Genomic DNA, 17,526 nt, shown 5'->3' with positions numbered 1-17,526 from the left:
CTCTTCCACACATGCCCCCTGCCCCGGGGCTGTAGGTCAGGCCGGCTCCCCGCAACCCAAGCCCCTTGCTCAGGGCAACAGGAGAACCCATGCCGAGGGAGGGGCCTGGGGCATGTGGCTCTCATCGAGCAGGCTGTGTTCTCTAGGCCCTAGAACGGGCAGGGTCAAGCTGGGTGTAAGCCTCACCACCCCCTGAAGGAGCTCTGGGCTAGGAGACAGGGACCCAGGTCCCAAGCTGCCGGGCATTGCCAAGGATGCCCCGAGGTGATGGTGGCCTGTAGAATGGGCACAGCTAGAGCCAGTGTCCTGCCAGCCTCACTCCCCACAGCCCAGATGTGGATGGCTGGAGGGCGGGATGCCTGGCCCAGCATCTCTGCACTCCGGGGTCCATCGACCACTTTCCTTGTGGGTGAGGGCGGGTGATAGCTTAGCTCCCCTTAGCTTCTGGGGTGAGGGAGAGGCCAGAGAGGCCCAGATTGTGTCAGAAGGGGAGTCCAGGTCTCCTCAGCTGTTTGAGGGCCCAGGGGGGGCTCTGCCCCAGGTCACCCAGTCCAGCGTGGATATACAGACAGGTTCCCACATTATCACTGCCCCCCATCACCATCTGCCTCTCCTGGCCTACTCCTCTGGCTCTTCCCATAGACACGTGGGCCCCTGTGAGTCTCCTGCCCCCACCCCAGGGCCTCGGGGACTCTATTATTCAGACAGTGCTTGCAAAAATAAAGTTGAGCCACCTGGGGACTCCTCCAGGTGAGTCGATTAAAGCCGCTGTCTCCCCTGGGGAGAGACAGGAGGGCACCCTGGGGAGCCATAACCAGGAGATGGAGGGGCCTGTGTGTCTAGAGGCTCAGCTGCCAGGCAGGGCTGGGGACGGGAAGCGGGGACTTGGGGGCAGGGAGGCCGGGTCCAGCCCCAGCTCTGCCCCTCTGAAGCTGTGAGACCTCAGACAGGCTGCTCTGGAAGCCTCAGGTTCCTCACCTGTGAAAAGGAGGCACCACCATGCTCCTTGTAGGGCCACCGCTGTGAAGGTGAGCCTCCGCAGAGAAGGCGGGAGCTCGGTAACCGCCAGCCTCGCGCTCCCCTGCTTGTCCCCTGCACGTGGCAGCCGGGACTGTGGCCATCTGCAGTGCAGCCATGTGATGGCCTTAGTCCCTGTGCTCTCCTGGGCAGAGCGCCCAGCTCAGGGCTCCCTGTGAGGTATCTGGGTCCCCCTTCAGCTCCCCGGTCTCCGCACCCCAGCCCCAGCATCCCTCTTGCAGGTACTCACAGGGTCCCTTCTGGCACCATGTCACACACACCGGGACGCCTGTGAGGGGCTGCTGTCTGGCTGGCAGCCCCCGATGGCACCGCCTCTCATCTTTGTGGCTCCAGGGTGTACAGCCCTTTACAGTTTTGTCCTGCACTTAAGTCACTTAAACTCTCTGGGTCTCAGTTGTCTCATCTGTGAAAAGGGGACAGTATGCTTCCTCACAGGGTCGTTAAGAGTATGAAACGAGTCAATGCAGACAGTAGAAGACTTTGAATGTACATGGCACACAGTAGGCCCTCAGGAGGTGGAAGCGGCTATTCTGTTGTCACTTCGCAGGGGATCAGAGCGTACTGGAGGGGTTGTTCACACAGCCATGGACATGGTTAGGGAAACCCGCACGGGAAGGGGAGGCTCTCTGGGCTGGGGACAGTAGGGAGAGTCACCACGCAGGTCTGAGGGGGAGGGGAGGCAGTGGTAGCCTGAGAGAGTAGCCAGAGCCATCAGCGGGTCCCTGAACAAGAGAGGGACGTGGCCCGGGAGTCTGTGCTGCACCCGGCTCCCCTCCCTCCCTCTGCGTTGCTGCTGGGGCTCCCCATGGCCGAGCTCAGCCAGAAGCCAGGGCTCCAGGAGCTCGCTGGTGACCACAGCCTCCTGGGCCTAGAGCAGGCTGGAGAGTGATCTGACGGGACAGCATGCACAGCCTCTCAAAGTCCCACGGGCCCTGGAACAGGATGCAGGCAGGTGATGGTGAAGACATTTCACATAGGCTAAGAGCGCCCACAGGCTCTGGGTCAGAAAGAGCAGGGTCCTGACCTTGACTCTGCTGTGAGACCAGGGTAGGGTGACCAGCTGTCCCGGGTTGCCCAGGATTTGTGCTAAAACTGGGAAAGTCCCAGGCGAAACAGGACCTGTGGGTCATCCTGGGCCTGGGCCAAGGTACCTCACGCCTCTGAGCCTCAGTTTTCTCGTCTGTAACATGGAGAAGGAGCCCTCTACCTGGGCGAGCGGGCCTGGGAAAATCAAATCAGACCCAGACGGTGGATGGGATGGGCGTGTGGGTCTCCAGCCCTTGCCTGTCCTCAGAAAGTGGATCCAAGGGTGTTTTTCCCGACCAGGAGCCTAATAGTCAGCAGTTATTTATCGTCAAGTTTCCTAGTGGGTAGAAAGCCACAAATAAGTAAATTCAGGCAGCAGGGCACAATTATTGAGCCCAGTGCTTTATTTCCCCATCTCGTCTCCAGCCTGGGCCGGCTTTTGGTCAATAATAATTTACGATGCAGGGCTTCCCTGGTGGCGCAGTGGTTAAGAATCTGCCTGCCAGTGCAGGGGACACGGGTTCGAGCCCTGGTCAGGGAAATCCCACATGCCACGGAGCAACTAATCCTGTGCGCCACAACTACTGAGCCTGCGCTCTAGAGCCTGTGAGCCACAACTACTGAGCCCGTGTACCACAACTACTGGAGCCCGAGTGCCTAGAGCCGGTGCTCCACAAGAGAAGCCACCGCAGTGAGAAGCACGCGCACTGCAACGAAGAGTAGTTCCCGCTCGCCGCAACTAGAGAGAGCCCGCGTGCAGCAACGGACACCCAACGCAGCCAAAAATAAATAAATAAATAGATAAAATTTATTTTAAAAAAAATTGTGATGCATCCCCTGCAAGAGAGGGGAGGTGGCCAAAAAACCATGGTAGGTTGGAGTCACCCTCCCTGTACCAGCTCTGTGCTCACAGGTGGCTGTGATGGCTGGGGTGGGGGCTGGGGAGGGAGACCAGCGGCCCAGTGCACAAGGGAGGAAGCAGAAGGGGGAAGCCTGGGCGCCGCTGCAGGGGTGCCCCTGGAGAAGAGCAGAGGGGAGCAAGCAGCTGAAGTGCTGACCGGCCCCAGGCGTGTCCCTGACCACCAATCAGGCCCACATTCTGAGCCAGAGGTATCGCAAGACTAAAATGGGGCAAGGGAACAGCAGTGGGTCTCTCCACGGAGCAGTTTGGGGTTTGTCTCAGGTGGGAGCCGAGGGGAGCAGGGCCTGAGACAGGGGTCCTGTGCCTGAGCTCGTGGGAAAAACCTAAGGGAGGACGTGAACTGGGAGAGGAGGGGAAGGGAGGAGCGTAGCAGTGGTCCTGGCCCGGATCTAATTCACGGGGGCTACAGAGCAGAAATTGCACAGAGTGGTGTCTCGCTGAGGCCTCGGGGCCAGCCAGTGGTCTCCGGGACCCTGCTTGCTGGAGGAGGAGGGAGAGGGCGTGAGTGGCTGGCGGGGAGGCTGGAGCCGCCAGCAGCCGCCAGTCACAGTACCTGGTCTAGGGGTTCGGGGGCCCAGAGGCCTCCACTACAGGGTCTCCAGCCCACAGAGCCTTTGCCAGCGTTTACCCTGCTGCAGAAGGAAAGGGCTGTGATTTGTATTTCATAATTTACATAGCTGATTTCATCACGTTTCATGTTCTGTCATGTTTCCTGCCATGACAATTTCATTCTTCCCTCTGGGGACACGAGGGCGTTAAACTGGGATGCAGGGCGGAGGTGGCACCGAGCTAAGCTCCTGTCCCAGGGCCAGGCTGGTGCGAGGGAGAGTCAGACGCAGCAAGAGTCTGCTGGTCTGGGGCCACAGGCTGAGGCTGGGGCAGAGGGGCTGCAGGAGGGAGGTGGGTTTCCCAGGCAGTCCGACAGGACGCCGAGGGAAGAGCTTTACCAAGAGCACTTGTCTCAGGGGTTATGATAATAATAATCGCTGGCTTCCATATGTGCCTAGAGTGCAAGACTGGTCCTTAGGGCATCCACACGGTACCTCCTTGGATCGTCACCACAGGCCCATGAGGTGCTGTGAGGTGCTTCCCTCATTACTCCATCTCATACATACAGAAACCGGACACTCAGAGACATAACACACTGGCCCCAAGTAACACAGCTGTTGAAGCTACACAAGGAGTTCAACTCTGACCTCTGACTCCAGGCTGTTAACCACCTATTAACGGCCCTCCTAACCCTGTAGCCACATCCCAGTGCCCCAAGGAGGCAGCTGAGGCCCCAACAGGTCAAGGACTCATCCAAGGTCATCTAGCACTGAAGCACTCTCCCTGTGCCCACTGTGGGCACTCCCAGGTTGCCCCTGCCTCCCAGCCCTCCCTCTATCCCCACTGTGACCCCAGCCCATCTGGGGAGGCCCCAGGCTCCATTTTTTGGCAGGAGCTGGGCAGAAACCTAATTTGCAAACAATGGACAGGGGAGAGGCAGCCTGGCTGCCCACTCTTCATTAAGGGGGCTCCCCCCTGAAGGCCTCAAAAAACAACCCTCCCAAGCCAGGGCCAGCAGCATGCCCTGGTGTGTTCAGAAGGCCAGACTGGGCCCCTGCCGCTGCCCCCCTGCTTGGCCTGTTTTAGGGACAGCAAGTTGGTCCTGGGATAGCTGGTAGCACCGCACATGGCCGACTCCCTCCTGGCCCTCATCGGGGCAGTGTGACCATGGTGGGGGCGGGGAGGGGGAGGGAAGTGGCACTGTACCTTCTCAAGGCCAGCTGCCCAGAGAAGCTCTGAACACAGCCTCAAGGAGGGCCCCAACTTCCACCACTGATGCTTCCCTTTTCTTGTCTTTTCTTTCTGCCTGGCACTTACAAAAATTAAACATGGATGGTTTCATCTTGGGAGAATTAGTATTCTAGGCAGGGCTGGGGGACGTGATTGGAATGTCAAGGCCAGAGTCACAGAGCTGGAAGGGAAGGGAAGAGGGGCCCTGGGGTGGGGGCAGAGGGCTGCAACCTGCCCAGAAAGCACGGTAGGGCCTGCGAGGGGCAGCCTGCTTCCAGTCCACCTGGCCTGACCTGGCCTCCAGGGGTAAGGACGAGGCTGGGTGTGGCCGGAGGGGGCAGCATCGGTCCAGGGCTGGAGGAGGAGGCGATGGGGGCAGCTCAGGACAGAGATTGCGTCTGGCCAGGACCTGTGGCTTCCCGTGGCCCCAGATCAGCTTATCTGCACATCCATCCCCTCCCTCATTTGGCCTGCATTTGCTGATGCGTGTACCTCTCATGTGCTAGGCACGGGCTAGGCACCGAGCTGGGTGGGGGGGTGTTAAGGGCAGAGACAGGCCTGTCCTCACCACTTGGCACACAGCAGACACTCACCAAACATCATACTGCGTCTCCCAAAGCGTGATCTGAAGAACGTGCTAACAGGTTAACAGAGGGTAACAGGTAACCGCTGGAGCGAACAGGGTTAAATTGGTATCTTTTTCTTTTTTTTTTTTTTTTTTGCGGTACGCGGGCCTCTCACTGTCGTGGCCTCTCCCGTCGCGGAGCACAGGCTCCTCAGTGGCCATGGCTCACGGGCCCAGCCGCTCCACGGCATGCGGGATCCTCCCGGACCGGGGCACGAACCCGTGTCCCCTGCATCGGCAGGTGGACTCTCAACCACTGCGCCACCAGGGAAGCCCTAAATTGGTATCTCTGAGACGGGACTTCTCAGAGCTTTTAACACGCTGATGCGCCCTGTGTACCGGGTGGGGGAGCGCTGGCCTGCCGCCTACTGCCCGTCTGAGCGCAGCCCCCTAGTCCTGGCCACACAGGAAATGTGCTGTGGGCACAGAGCTGAGTCGAGAGTGGGTTTGTGTTCGGGCTCCGCGGTGGACCTACTGTGTGACCTTGGGCAGGCTCCTGAAAATCTCTGTTTCCTCAGGTGGAAAACTGAAAGGGTCATAATAGTGCCTGTGGGTTCAGTGAGGCGATGTAAGATTAGTGCCTGCCTCAGACTTAATACGGGGTTGCTACTGTTGTTGTTATTGTTGTATTATTATTATCCACTTAGCTCTGTGTGCCTGGGCTATAGTCAGAAATCAATCAGTTTAGCTACACTTGTCGTCACGGCTGCTGACACAGTCCTTGCCCTTAAGAGGTCACAGCCAGGGGGTTAAAGACAATTAGAATCCAGGGTGGAGAGTACAGGGCTGGGGCTTTGTGGAGGTAGCCAGAAGGAACCACAGCATGGCTGCAAGAGCGGACCTCAGGGGATTGGCTAGGCCCCCACCTGACATGGTCATCCTGGTCCAGCCTCACTGCTAAGCGGCCATCCAGCCTGGGCCTTGGCACCCGCGGCAGTGGAAGTCTGGCCCATCTTTGGGCATCTCTGCCTGTTACAGATTTCTTCTTCAACTGAAGCTCTCCTGGTCCTTCTAGTTCTTGGGCCTCCCCAGAGTAGGCTGGTCTTCCTTCTCTAGGTCAGCTGTCCAGAAAACGGAGGACAGGGGACCAGCTCTCTTCCCCGAACCGCCCCATCCTCCCTCCGTCACTGCCCTATAGCTGCCTCGCACTCCTCTGGGTCTCCTGCCCTGCAGTGTGGCTGGGCATCTCGTGGAGCTCAGACTGAACAGGGCTCCTGTTTAGTCTGATCCAGGCAGAAGCATGCAGGGAGCAGGGTGCAGTCTGTCCCTCCTTTCAACACAGCCCATCCAGAACTAGGAGCTGGGGCCCTCCGTGTCTGGGGCAGTCGGTCACCTTGCTCTGCAGACACAGAGAAAGCCAGTCTAATAGAGAGCAGGGTGCCAGGGGAGCCCGAGAGGCCATTCTAAAGGAGGCTGGGGACAAGGGAGGGTCAGGGAAGGCTCCCTGGAGGAGGCGGCAGCACTTATCAGCCAGAACCAAATGGCAGGCTCCCAGAGCAAAGACCTTCTGAGTCACCCAATCCGCCCCTATCTGACCACAGGGAGACTGGCAGAGCCGTCTGGTTGCTTACATCATAGGTCGGACTCCAGGAGCTAACTCTTCAGGTGTTATAGGAGGGATCATTTATCTCGAGGAAATGGGGTTCGGGGAGGCCAACCACAGAGGCCAGAGACCCGGCAATGCTAGATCCCCAGCTCCTTGTCTACCAGGATTCAGAAAGTCCCCCCACCCATCATGACCATGGTATCCCTGGCTGTCCATGGGGTCCACGGGGGTGGGGGGATTCTGAGGCCAGGGAATCGCTTTAGCCCAATGGCCCCTGTCTGGGCCTGTATCCTGGAAGGTGAGCGCCGGTTTTTTGGTGGCCACAGGACAGGGAAGCAGCTGCCAGGCAAGGCCGGCCCGTGTGCTCCAGGAGTGAAGGTGCCAGGGGCCTCGTTAGCCACAGCTTCAAAGAGCCCCATTATTAACAAAATACGCCATGAATCCTTTTTCTTCCTCTTTCTATCCTTAAGGCAGATTCCCAAATGAAAAGGAAAATATACATGAGTGGCAATGAGGAAACCTCAGAGGAAAGCCAAGCGGCTGCAGAGCCGGGAAGGAGCATCAATCCACCCTCGCGTGGGGTGTGGGCTTCCTTTCTTTATTTAAAATAGTCCCTCCCTCTTCCCTTCCTCCCAATTCAGCTGGTCTCTCAGGCTGCGCTTTAAGTCCTTTTGAAGTGTTACAACCATTTTCTCCTCTTTCAATTAACAACAAGAAAAGGAAGCTAATAGCTTCCTGAGCCACTGGCTGTAAATATTAACAAAGCCTGGCCGCCTGGCCTGGGCGGCGCGCGTTGCTCCCAGCTGGGGAGTGAGTTTACGGGAAGGAGGGGAGGGGCGAGAGATTTCCAACGCAGAGGCAAAAATCCCTTGGCACAGGCTTCTGCTGGTGCAGGGAATCTGAAGAGCCGGGGAGCCAGGCGGGGGGGAGCCAGGCGGGAGGGTGCCTGTCCCTGGGGGCTGGGGGTCGGCACAGCTGACGAGAGGGAAGTAGATACTTCTGGAAGAAAAGGCAGCTTCCACCAGCTGCACCTGAGTAACTTGGAGGATGTAGGTGCGTGGCCTGGAATTCCCAGCTCATGGCTTTGAGTGTGGTCAGGGCTGGAGGTCTAAGGAGGAGTGGCACTGTGAATGCAGCAGCTGGAGGGGTGCTGAGGTCCCCCGGGTGCATGCTAAACCCCGAGGACCTGCCTGTGCCCGTAGGGTGTAGGGCTCCTGAAGGAATCTGAGGCTGGGGAGGGGGCTGAGGGAAGGGGTTGTGGAGGAGGGGAGCTAAGACCCCACGAGCAGAGCCTGGGTTCTGAAAGCTCCTCATCCTGCTCCCTGGGAGGCCGCTAACTGTGACCCCCATGACCCCAAGCCTACCAGGCACACCAGCAAAGTCCTGCTTCAAACATCTGCTCGAGAGTTATGTCATGTAGACTCTGCAGGGCCCATGTTGTGGCCAGGGTGGCCAGGGGCCCGGGTAAGAGCACGCAGAGGCTGGTGGCCAGGAGGGGACCGGGTCTTCTGCCTGGGGCTCCCACCACCTGCATCCACCGAGGGCCAACCCTGCTAAGAGCTCACAGTGGGGTGCGGTGGGAAATGCACAGCCACTGTTCAGTCGCAAAGCCCAATTTCCTGAGAAAGGCCTGGCCTTCGCTGCGCTACGCCAGACTCATCCTCCCCGGGCTCCCACGGGCTGGACACAGCCGGTTACGACAAGCCCTGCGGGGTAGACCTGGCCAGCAGGCAGCCCCTTCCTGGGAGCCGCGGGCAGCGGGCAAAGGCCACGAATGCCCCGTGTCATGCACAGGCTGGCCCCACCGCTGCTTCCCTCTACGCGGGCAGAGGGGCGGGCCTTGGAGGTCCTTGTGCCCTCACCCTCCTCCGCCCCTCCCGAACAGCAGGACCACCTGCAGTCCCCGTCAAGGGCCTTCCCGCCCTCGGGCTGAGAGCAGTGGTCATGAGCCCAGCTGAGTGCCAGTGCCCTTGGCCAGCCAGTGCCCTCGCCCGCTCTCGCAGCTCCCGCAGCACCGAGTCCCTCCCGCAGCCCACTGGCTCGGAGGAGATTTCAAAGGCACGAGACCACTCCAGGTGCGGGAGGCCTCTGCAGGCACCTGGCCGCTCTTCTGTCTCACCGCTGCCCAGGGATGACAGTGCCCACTTGATGGCCTTTCTAGGTGCCCACTGCTCGGCCACATTGTGGGGGCAGCACCCAAAACTGGTACAAGCCACGCCTGGAAGAGCCTGGGACCCTGGAGCCGGCGGCTTCTCTGCTCTGGGCACTGCCCGCCGGCTCACACGCTTGCACACCCATCCCTGAAAGTCTGGGTTTTGTCAGGAAATGGTTTAATTAGCAGAGTGGAGGCTGGGAGGGTTCACGCCCGAATGCAGGCTCCCTCACCTCCTCCCCTTCTCACCCACAATGCTGTGTGGGTGCCATGCTGCCATGCCAAGCCTTGGGGCCAAAGCGAGTGAGAAGGGGGCAGGGGGGCCGAATCACATGCAGAGGGAGGGGCTGGAGCCTCCAGCACGCCCCCTCCAGAGGCCTCCCTGCCGCCCTGCCCAGGGCACCTAGAACTAACACCCACCTCGGGCAGGCTCAGAGCCCCCGGCGGGCCAGCCACCCATGGTGCTGCTTCATGTGGTCACGGGAGCCACCCTCAGCCACCCTCCAGCGAGGAGGAGAAGGTGGAGGGAACCCACTCAGCCCCTGGGCTTGTCTTTAGGGAGGCCTCCAAGTCAGTCCCTTCCCCTCAAGCCCCCTGCTCCCCACCCCTCCTCCTGAGGACATTGTCCCAGCCTCTCACTGGTCCCCTCCCATGCACCCTCGTACCCTCCAATTCTCCACGAAGATCTGGTCATGCCCCTTCCTGCCTGGGCACCCTCACTGGCTGCCCACTGCCCTCAAAATGAAGACCAGGCCCCTCAGCAGAGCATTTGAAACTCCCCCCAAGAATCCCATCTCCCACTTCAGCTTAGATCATTGCCCTCCACTAACTCAGAGCTTTGGGACACCAACCTTCTCACTGCACCAAGCCCTCTCACCTCTGAGCCTTTGCATATGCTGTTCCCTCAGCCTGAAACGCCTTTCCTGCCTAACCCCCTACCATGCTGACTCTGTTACAGGAGCAGTCCACACTCCCAAAAGGAAAAGCTCCCCCTGACCCATGGCCCTGGCCCCCAGCCCTCTGCATCCGGGAGAGAGGGCACATGACTGTGGCAGCACCCGGGTCCACGTTGGCACAGCGAGGAGTGAGTGACACACACACTGCAGTGCAGGAGAAGGGACAGGCCCTGTGGATGGCCGTCCTCACGGCAGGAAGTCAGCAGCCACGGAACAAACTCCAGGTTTGAGTCACAAAGAGCCTTTTCATCTCTAGAGGTCAGATACAGATGTTGACCTCAGCCTGGAAGTCTAAAATGAAAGAACACCTTTGGTCTCCTAGCTCGCGCCAGCTTTGACCTGCTTACAATGATCTAAACTCTGCCCTCTTTGCCACAGGGCAGCTCTGCCCAGGGAGGGGGGCAGGCATGTTGTTCATTTAAAACGCCACTCGGCTAAGTCACCAGCCATAAAGCCCACCTGGGTTTCCAGCAGCACATACAGGAATCTGATTAATGACACACACATAAAATCCATCCCAAAGAGCCATAGGTTGGAAAGAAGCAGGAAGGCTAATTGCTAATATAGGAATTAATATCAGTGAGTACTGATCTTCAAAGCAGGTGGGAACTGTAAAGCTGCAGAGCGTTTCCACTTCAGGTGGAGGCCCTGGGGTCCAAAGTTGGGGCGGCCACCCTGAAAGATGGATGGGGGGACCCCGGCGACACCTGAGCCACTCTAGCTTGCCATTGAACCCACGTGACTATTGTGATGTGGGAGTCTAGAGGACCCCAGAACCACAGTACAGTGTCACCTTCCCCAGAAAGCCCCCTGTGATCCAGGCACCCCCCAACACACACCCAGGCTGGGCAAGGAGTGGCTTTTGGCTCTGCTAATGCCCTATGTGTATCTCACACTGTAGTCTTCTGCAAACCAGTGGCCTCCCCCAGTGGACCATGAGCTCCTAGAGGACAGGGGCTCCTCTTTAGGTCCATGTGTCCTGCACAATGGCGGGAGCGTGATGGGTCTCAATACACATTTGCCAGATAGATGGATGGATGGATGGATGGATGTAGAGATGGAAAAACAGACGGATAGATGGAAAGATGGACAGGTGGATGGATGAATGGAGAGATAGATGGTTGATGGATGGATAGAAAGATAGATGAATGGATGGATAATTGCATGACAGGGACTCAGGAGAAACCCAAGGTCCCTGGGTGCATGGGCCTAAGGGCCACCTTGTGTTTCTGTTGCACTGAGACTTGGCATCCTGCAGGGAGAAGGAAACTGGCCCATTGTTCAAGGTCCTCACTGTCATACGAACTTAGACAAGTCCCCCCCTTCTCAGTGTCACTGCACCTGCACAGTGCGGACAGTCCTCCCTGCCCCGCCAGCTGTGCTGGGTTGTCCTGAGGCTCAGGGGAAATGGCAAATTAGAAATGACCTGGAAAGGGATAAGGGACATTGTCCCCTTGTAAATGGCGTATATGTACAGGCAGACAGATCTGGCCAAAATGCAGAGAGTGCTATAGAGACGTGGGATTGTGCACTTGGCTTTCTTTCCCCCCTTTCAAATTTCTTTTAATACAGTTAAGATGTTGTTATTTATAATAAAAAGTAAAATTGTGTAAGCATCTCAAGTACTTACAGATGGAAGCTTTTATTATGTTGACCCAAAAAATTGTTCTTTGGCACTGGAATGCAGGGACCAGACCTATGGGAACAGGGGAGAGCCGAGGCAAGGAGGGTGAGCAGAGGTTGTCCTGTGGTCAGAGTGCCCAGAACTGGCCAAGGAGTGGCTCCCGCTTACTGAGACCCTGGGGCCATGAAGATTCACTTTGTCCTTGGTCAGCTTGACTGAGGACTTTGCTTGCACTGTGTGGCCCAGGCTTACTCGATCCAATACTGTGCCCACTGGGGACTGCATGGCCCTGATGATAGGTGTGTGCCAGGAGGGCTCATTTAGGAGGTATTCCTGGGCCCGGCGCGTGCAGGTGGCTACAACAATCATAATCATGCACCCATGCGGGGAAAGTGCTCTCACCTCACAAGCACTGTGGCCAGGCTGCCCTTGGAGCACGCACCCCCCAGACACCCGAGAGGCACCCGCTCACCCAGAAGCACTCAAGGAGCCCATATCCTCGGTGGGGCCTGGGGCGTGCAGTGCTGCCTGATTCCCACACTCAGGGAAGGGGGATGCAGGGGAGGCTTACCCAGAACACACAAGGCTGGACAGGCCCACTGAGAGCCTTGCTTGGACCCTTGATTTTCTAAATGAGAAAGCAGAGTGGGGAGTTCACTGGGTGCATTTATTAAGCACCTACTGTGTGCAAGGCACTGACTCAGGCACTAGGGGGTCAGCCTCAGGTGAGCGGATGTGGTCTCTTCCTTGAACCAGCAAGATAATTCCCTTCCAAGACATTATGTCATGGCCCTCACGGTTTGTGCAACCCTGCAGACAGAGAGGAGGTGAGGGGTGATGTTGGATGGACACTTGCAGGAGGGGGAACAGCATGGGGAAGGGCAGGGGCCAACTCAGGGAGTTAGTTAGGGGGAGGTGGTGGGAGTTGAGGCGGGGCGGTGGGGGAGGCGTCAGGCAGGGCCAGGTCTTGTGGGGCCTTGGAGGCTGCCATAGGAGTGTCGCCTTCATCCTGAGGGCTGTGGGAAGGGCCTGACGCCAGCAGGATGCAGCTGCCTTCCTGGATTCATAATTTCGAAAGCAGAGCTGTGTAATGGGGGATCAGCCGGCCATGGCCAGCTGGAGCCTTGGCTCTGAGGACACTGCCACCATCCTCTCTAAATACGGAGGCCCAGCAGCCTCTGCCCCCACCCTCCAAGGTATAAAACAATTTCCTTGCCCCGGCCAGGGAGGCGGATGACCTCATTGGACGCTTTCCATCTCTCCCTTTCACAGAGAAATTACAATTTATAATTGGATGAAATCACGCGGGTGTAATAGCAATAAGAGCCGTGCTGCAGCCCAGCCTTCACCTCTCCTGTGGGGACTCTGTCCTTATCGTCCCTCCTGCCCAACCCCCGCCTGCCCCTTCCCAGGGAGCTGCACCCCACCTGCCTGCTCACACCTTGAGTGTTTACCAGACCCTGGCCATTCAGGGGGGATGTCCCGTGGGCTCTTAAACCTTGCTGTTTCTTAACCCTCCTTGCTCCTGGGGAAGCTTGTCCCAAGACCTCCCCCCTTCTCCCGTCAACCCATCAGCCTCCACCTGCCCTCCACCTGGCCAGCACCTGCCCCTCTTCCTACATGCACTCCCTGCCGGGCTGGGCGCCCAGTGAGCAGTGACCCCCCGGTCTGTGCTCTAGATTTGTTATAACGTGCACCCTAAATATCCTTGTTTTTATTTGTGACAGCCTCAGACAACATGCATTTCTCAAATCAGCCACCTTCGGCCCTACAAAGAAAAGTGCCCAGATGCAGCCGAGCCCATCTGGTTCCAATTTCAAACCAGAGCTAACACTCTCAGATGTGTAATAAAAGCCCTTTTCCAAAGAGGGGCTCCTGCAGGGGGAATATGGACACCAGGGCACTGTGGGCCTTCAACACGCCATGCTAATGAGAGGCGATCCAGAGAGCTCAGGTTGTTTTGGATTCTGAGGAACAGCCAACCCTGCTCCCAGGTCTCTGAGGAGGGGGAAGGTGGCCGTGGAGGGCAGCCGGGGTGTGAAGCACTGACCCCGGCCTTGGTGGGGAGTCCAGGGATCCAGCTTCCCCATTTCCCTGATGCTCCTGCTTCCCATGGTGGGGAAAGGCAGCACTTGCTCGGGAAGCCGAGGCCATGGTGGCCCAGTTGGATCCTTTGAATGACATATAGCAAGAGAAGCAGGTGCTGGGGGAAGCAGAGCTGGCTCTGGGCCAGGCGGGCGGCCCCTGCACGGCTGGGAGCTCTCAGAACTTCATTTTTCTCTTTCCAGTCCTCCCACCCCCAGGAAAAGGGAAAGCAGGGAGCTGCGAGGAAGGGTGCTTGGCATGGCCGGCTGTTTGTTATCTGGATTTGGAAAGAGAAGGGAGAAATCCCAGATCATGGGAAAGTGGCATTCAAGAAAACAGGTTCCTGGGCTTCCCTGGTGGCGCAGTGATTGAGAGTCCGCCTGCCGATGCAGGGGACACGGGTTCGTGCCCCGCTCTGGGAAGATCCCACATGCCGTGGAGCTGCTGGGTCCGTGAGCCACGGCCGCTGAGCCTGCGCGTCCGGAGCCTGTGCTCCGCAACGGGAGAGGCCACAACAGTGAGAGGCCCCCGTACCGCAAAAAAAAAAAAAAAAAAGAAAAGAAAAAAAGAAAACAGGTTCCTGAGGGATGGGAGGAGAGGGGGCTGCAGCCCAGGCTGCCGGTCCCCGTGCGGCTCCTAATTTCCCTGGGCTTGATCACTTGTATTGCTTTTTGGCAGGTGAGGAGGCAGGGAGTGGGTGAGAAGGACTCTTCTCTGGACAGACGAGACCAGGGCTGAAGCAGGAATAACCCGTCCCTCCATCTCCCCAGCAAGAAAGCCTTCCTACAAACAGGAGCAGCCAAGCAAGACTGAATGCACCCCCCCTGCCCCGCCCAAACATCTTCCCAAAGAGGGGCATGTGGGGCCTGACAGCTCAGCAGCGCATGTCAGCAGCTCCAGCCCTGTGGTGAACATCTGAACTCCTCAGCGGGGTAATGGACCCCCTCCTTCCCCCGGAGACACAGCCTGAGTGGCAGGAATACCGATTCTTTGGAGAGTGACTCCCTCTCAGCTCTGTCACGCAAGAACGCTCTCTGCACCAGAGCCCATTCTGCCGAGTGACTTAAAGGGATTAAAAACAAAACAAAACAAAACTTGGTAAAGAAGAAGGGGTAAAAGCCACGCAGAAGCCTTTCAGAAGAGGTGGCGGCCAACAGACAAAAGGGCGGAAGTTGAAAGAGGGCAGGGAGGCCACCCTCCCCAAGGATGGGCGCCCGGCCCTAGGGCATGCCTGGAGAGCAGGGGCCCAGAACACCCTCAGGTTGCACACGGGAGCCCCGGGGCTGCGGGGGGCACCCCTGCAGGCCCCTCACGCAAACCCCTCATTCCAGGAGGAGAAGCCAGCAGTGCCGGCAGCCTAGGGCGCGGGAGATGCTGCTCCAGACCCGCAGCCACGTCTGAACACGAGGAGCCCAGCAGAGCGAAGCACAGGGTCTCCTCCCTGAGCCCCGGGCACCCCCAGCACCACCCAACACCCCAGGTCTGTGGTCTGCACCCTGAGTGCCAAGGCTGATGGGCTGGAATGTAAGCACAGCCCAGGCCCACCTCGACGGAAGCGCAGCATCCAGAGCTGCGGGCCGCCAGGCTGCAACGAAGGAGGTAAGGCGGATGCAGATGGGCTCCGGTGGCCCAGGAAGGCCCAGGGGCTCCTCGTGCCCAGAGAGGGCACAGGACACATGGGGCCTGTCCTCTTCGGGCTGGGTTGGAGATCTGCAGCTCCACCCCACTGACCCCACACATGCAGCTGAAGCAACTGGTGGCATCTGCTTGCCAGGGGAGGGGTCCTTTGCTACCTGGTGGCCCCTGTGCTGCTGGGCTCTGCCCCAGGGTAGGTGGACCCAGGATGTAAGGGGGTGACCTTTCCTGGAGGAAATTCCCGCCCCTCCCAGCCGTTGCCCCTTGGGGGAGGTCTCACTTTGAGCCCTTCTGAGTTCTGACCAGAGGGGGCAGCCGTGAGGCCTTGGAGAGGCAGGACCTTTGGTGAACTAGCCACTGGCCATGGCACCTGCTGCCCTCCAACTGGAAAGGGTCCACAAGTCCCCTCCATCCAAGGCCTTCCCCTGCCCTGGCCAGGAGAACCCAGGGTGGGGTTGATCCAAAGCCACCATCCAAGGCCTTGCACCTGCCGGCCATTAGGCATCATCTGCTCTGGCCTCCAGTTCAGCCCTTTTGTTGGTGAGAGTGGCTTGATGGGGTCCAGAGATGGGCAGTTATTGCCCTAAGGTCACACAGCAGGCGGTGGCAGCGGTGGCGTGGTCTGGCTGTTTGTGGGGGGTGGGGGGGGGTGGGACCTACTTCTTCTGGCTTCCCAGAGGCCAGGAGAGAGGGTTCATGCCTCCCCAAACACAAATCCCAGAAACCTCAGGCCACCTCTATCGGCAGCGCCCTGGGCAGGGCAGGGAAGCCCCAATTCATTACCAAGATGGAAAATGACAATTCCCCCGCACTCTTCCCCAGGAGAGGGGCTGATTTATGACGGTGCCAGGGCCTGGGACATTTGTCAGCGCCGCACTGCACGCACGCCGTCTGAGGGGGCATTAATAGCCATGTTATTAGCCACCAGCGTGAAAGATGCCCTGCGGATCGGCTATTTACTGTTATTTATTATAACGGCGCACCAGCCTGGCAGCAGGGCCGTGAGGCCTTGTGAGCTCTCTGGAGCCCGAGCTCGGCCCCTGCCCAGCCGGCCTCCCTTCCCCCATCCCTACCTACCGCCCCATCACTTGCTCCTATTCTCCTCCCATCTCCTAGGAGAGACTGGTGGGTAATTCCTGGGGCTGAGGCCAAGCCAGAGGCGGGCAGCAGCAGGCCTGCACCCCAGATATTTATGGAGCATCTGCTCGGTGCTGGGCTCTGCCTCTGCTGAGCTTCCCTCCATCCCAAGCTTCCCTCCATTCCGAGGCAGGAAAACAAAGACCAGCTTACTGGGCTCTGGGGCCAGACAGAGGTTGGTTAGCACCCTGGCCCTCCAGCTGTGAGCAGTGTGACCTTGGGGACGTCCCTTCCCTCCCCTGAGTGTGCTCCCCTTTGTGCACTGGGGACACAGGCTCCACAGGGCTGTGGCCAGCTGGAAAGGAGAGGCGTTTGTGCAGGGCTGAGCATGCAGCAGGTGCTCAGCTTTGCCAGCTACTGCTACTAGTGGGACAGACCCCACAGGGCTAGAGGGGTCTGCAGACCTGCTGGTGGGTCGCCCCCATTAGATCCTGCTTGAGTTGGATACTGTCCACCATCATCCTCTCCATGCCAACCCTTTGGGAAAGGGTTTGAGAGTTCAGTGCCAGGGCCAGAGGAGGTAGGCAAGGGAGAGGGCTGTTCATGGCTGCTAGAGGGTCCTCTCTGCCCTGGAGCCATTCCTTCTCCTCTCTGGGCCTCAGTTTTTCCAGGGTCCTCTACCTCCCTGATTCCAGGGTCCTGAGGGTGAGTTCCATGCTTGTGCGTATCTGTGGGGGTGGGAGGGAAGGGGCCATCTCTAAGAAAGCAGGGCCAGCCTCTGTGCCTGGAAGCAGACCTGCAGTTGGACAAGGCCTGGTTGGCCAGCCCATGTCAGAGCAGACAAGAGCAAACCCAGGGGTTTTCCCTGGGTTTGCTCCCTCGGGGCCTGGGGTGGCCCCACCGGGCAGCTGAGGAGGGCAGGTAAGACACCTGGGAAAGGAAAGCCTGGGTCTCCGTCCAGCTCCTCCGCCACCTGCTGCACAATTCAGACCTACCTCTTTGCCTCTCTGGGAGGCCGTGGTGAGGGCACCTGTCATTATTACCTCCCAGCGTGGGGCTGA

The 17,526-nt window shown here is 58.8% G+C and overlaps 1 protein-coding gene across 2 annotated transcripts in view; it reads right to left on the bottom strand.

The window, feature by feature from the left end:
• Window positions 1-17,526, bottom strand: part of MACROD1 (mono-ADP ribosylhydrolase 1) — a 152,258-nt gene that overhangs the window by 84,856 nt on the left and 49,876 nt on the right. The window lies entirely within an intron of this gene.

Source organism: Mesoplodon densirostris, chromosome 7 (genome assembly GCF_025265405.1).
Source record: "Mesoplodon densirostris isolate mMesDen1 chromosome 7, mMesDen1 primary haplotype, whole genome shotgun sequence".
NCBI classification, from domain to species: Eukaryota; Metazoa; Chordata; class Mammalia; order Artiodactyla; family Ziphiidae; genus Mesoplodon; species Mesoplodon densirostris.
The sequence above is the reverse complement of the archived record's forward strand: the minus strand, read 5'-3'. Positions and strand labels throughout refer to the sequence as shown.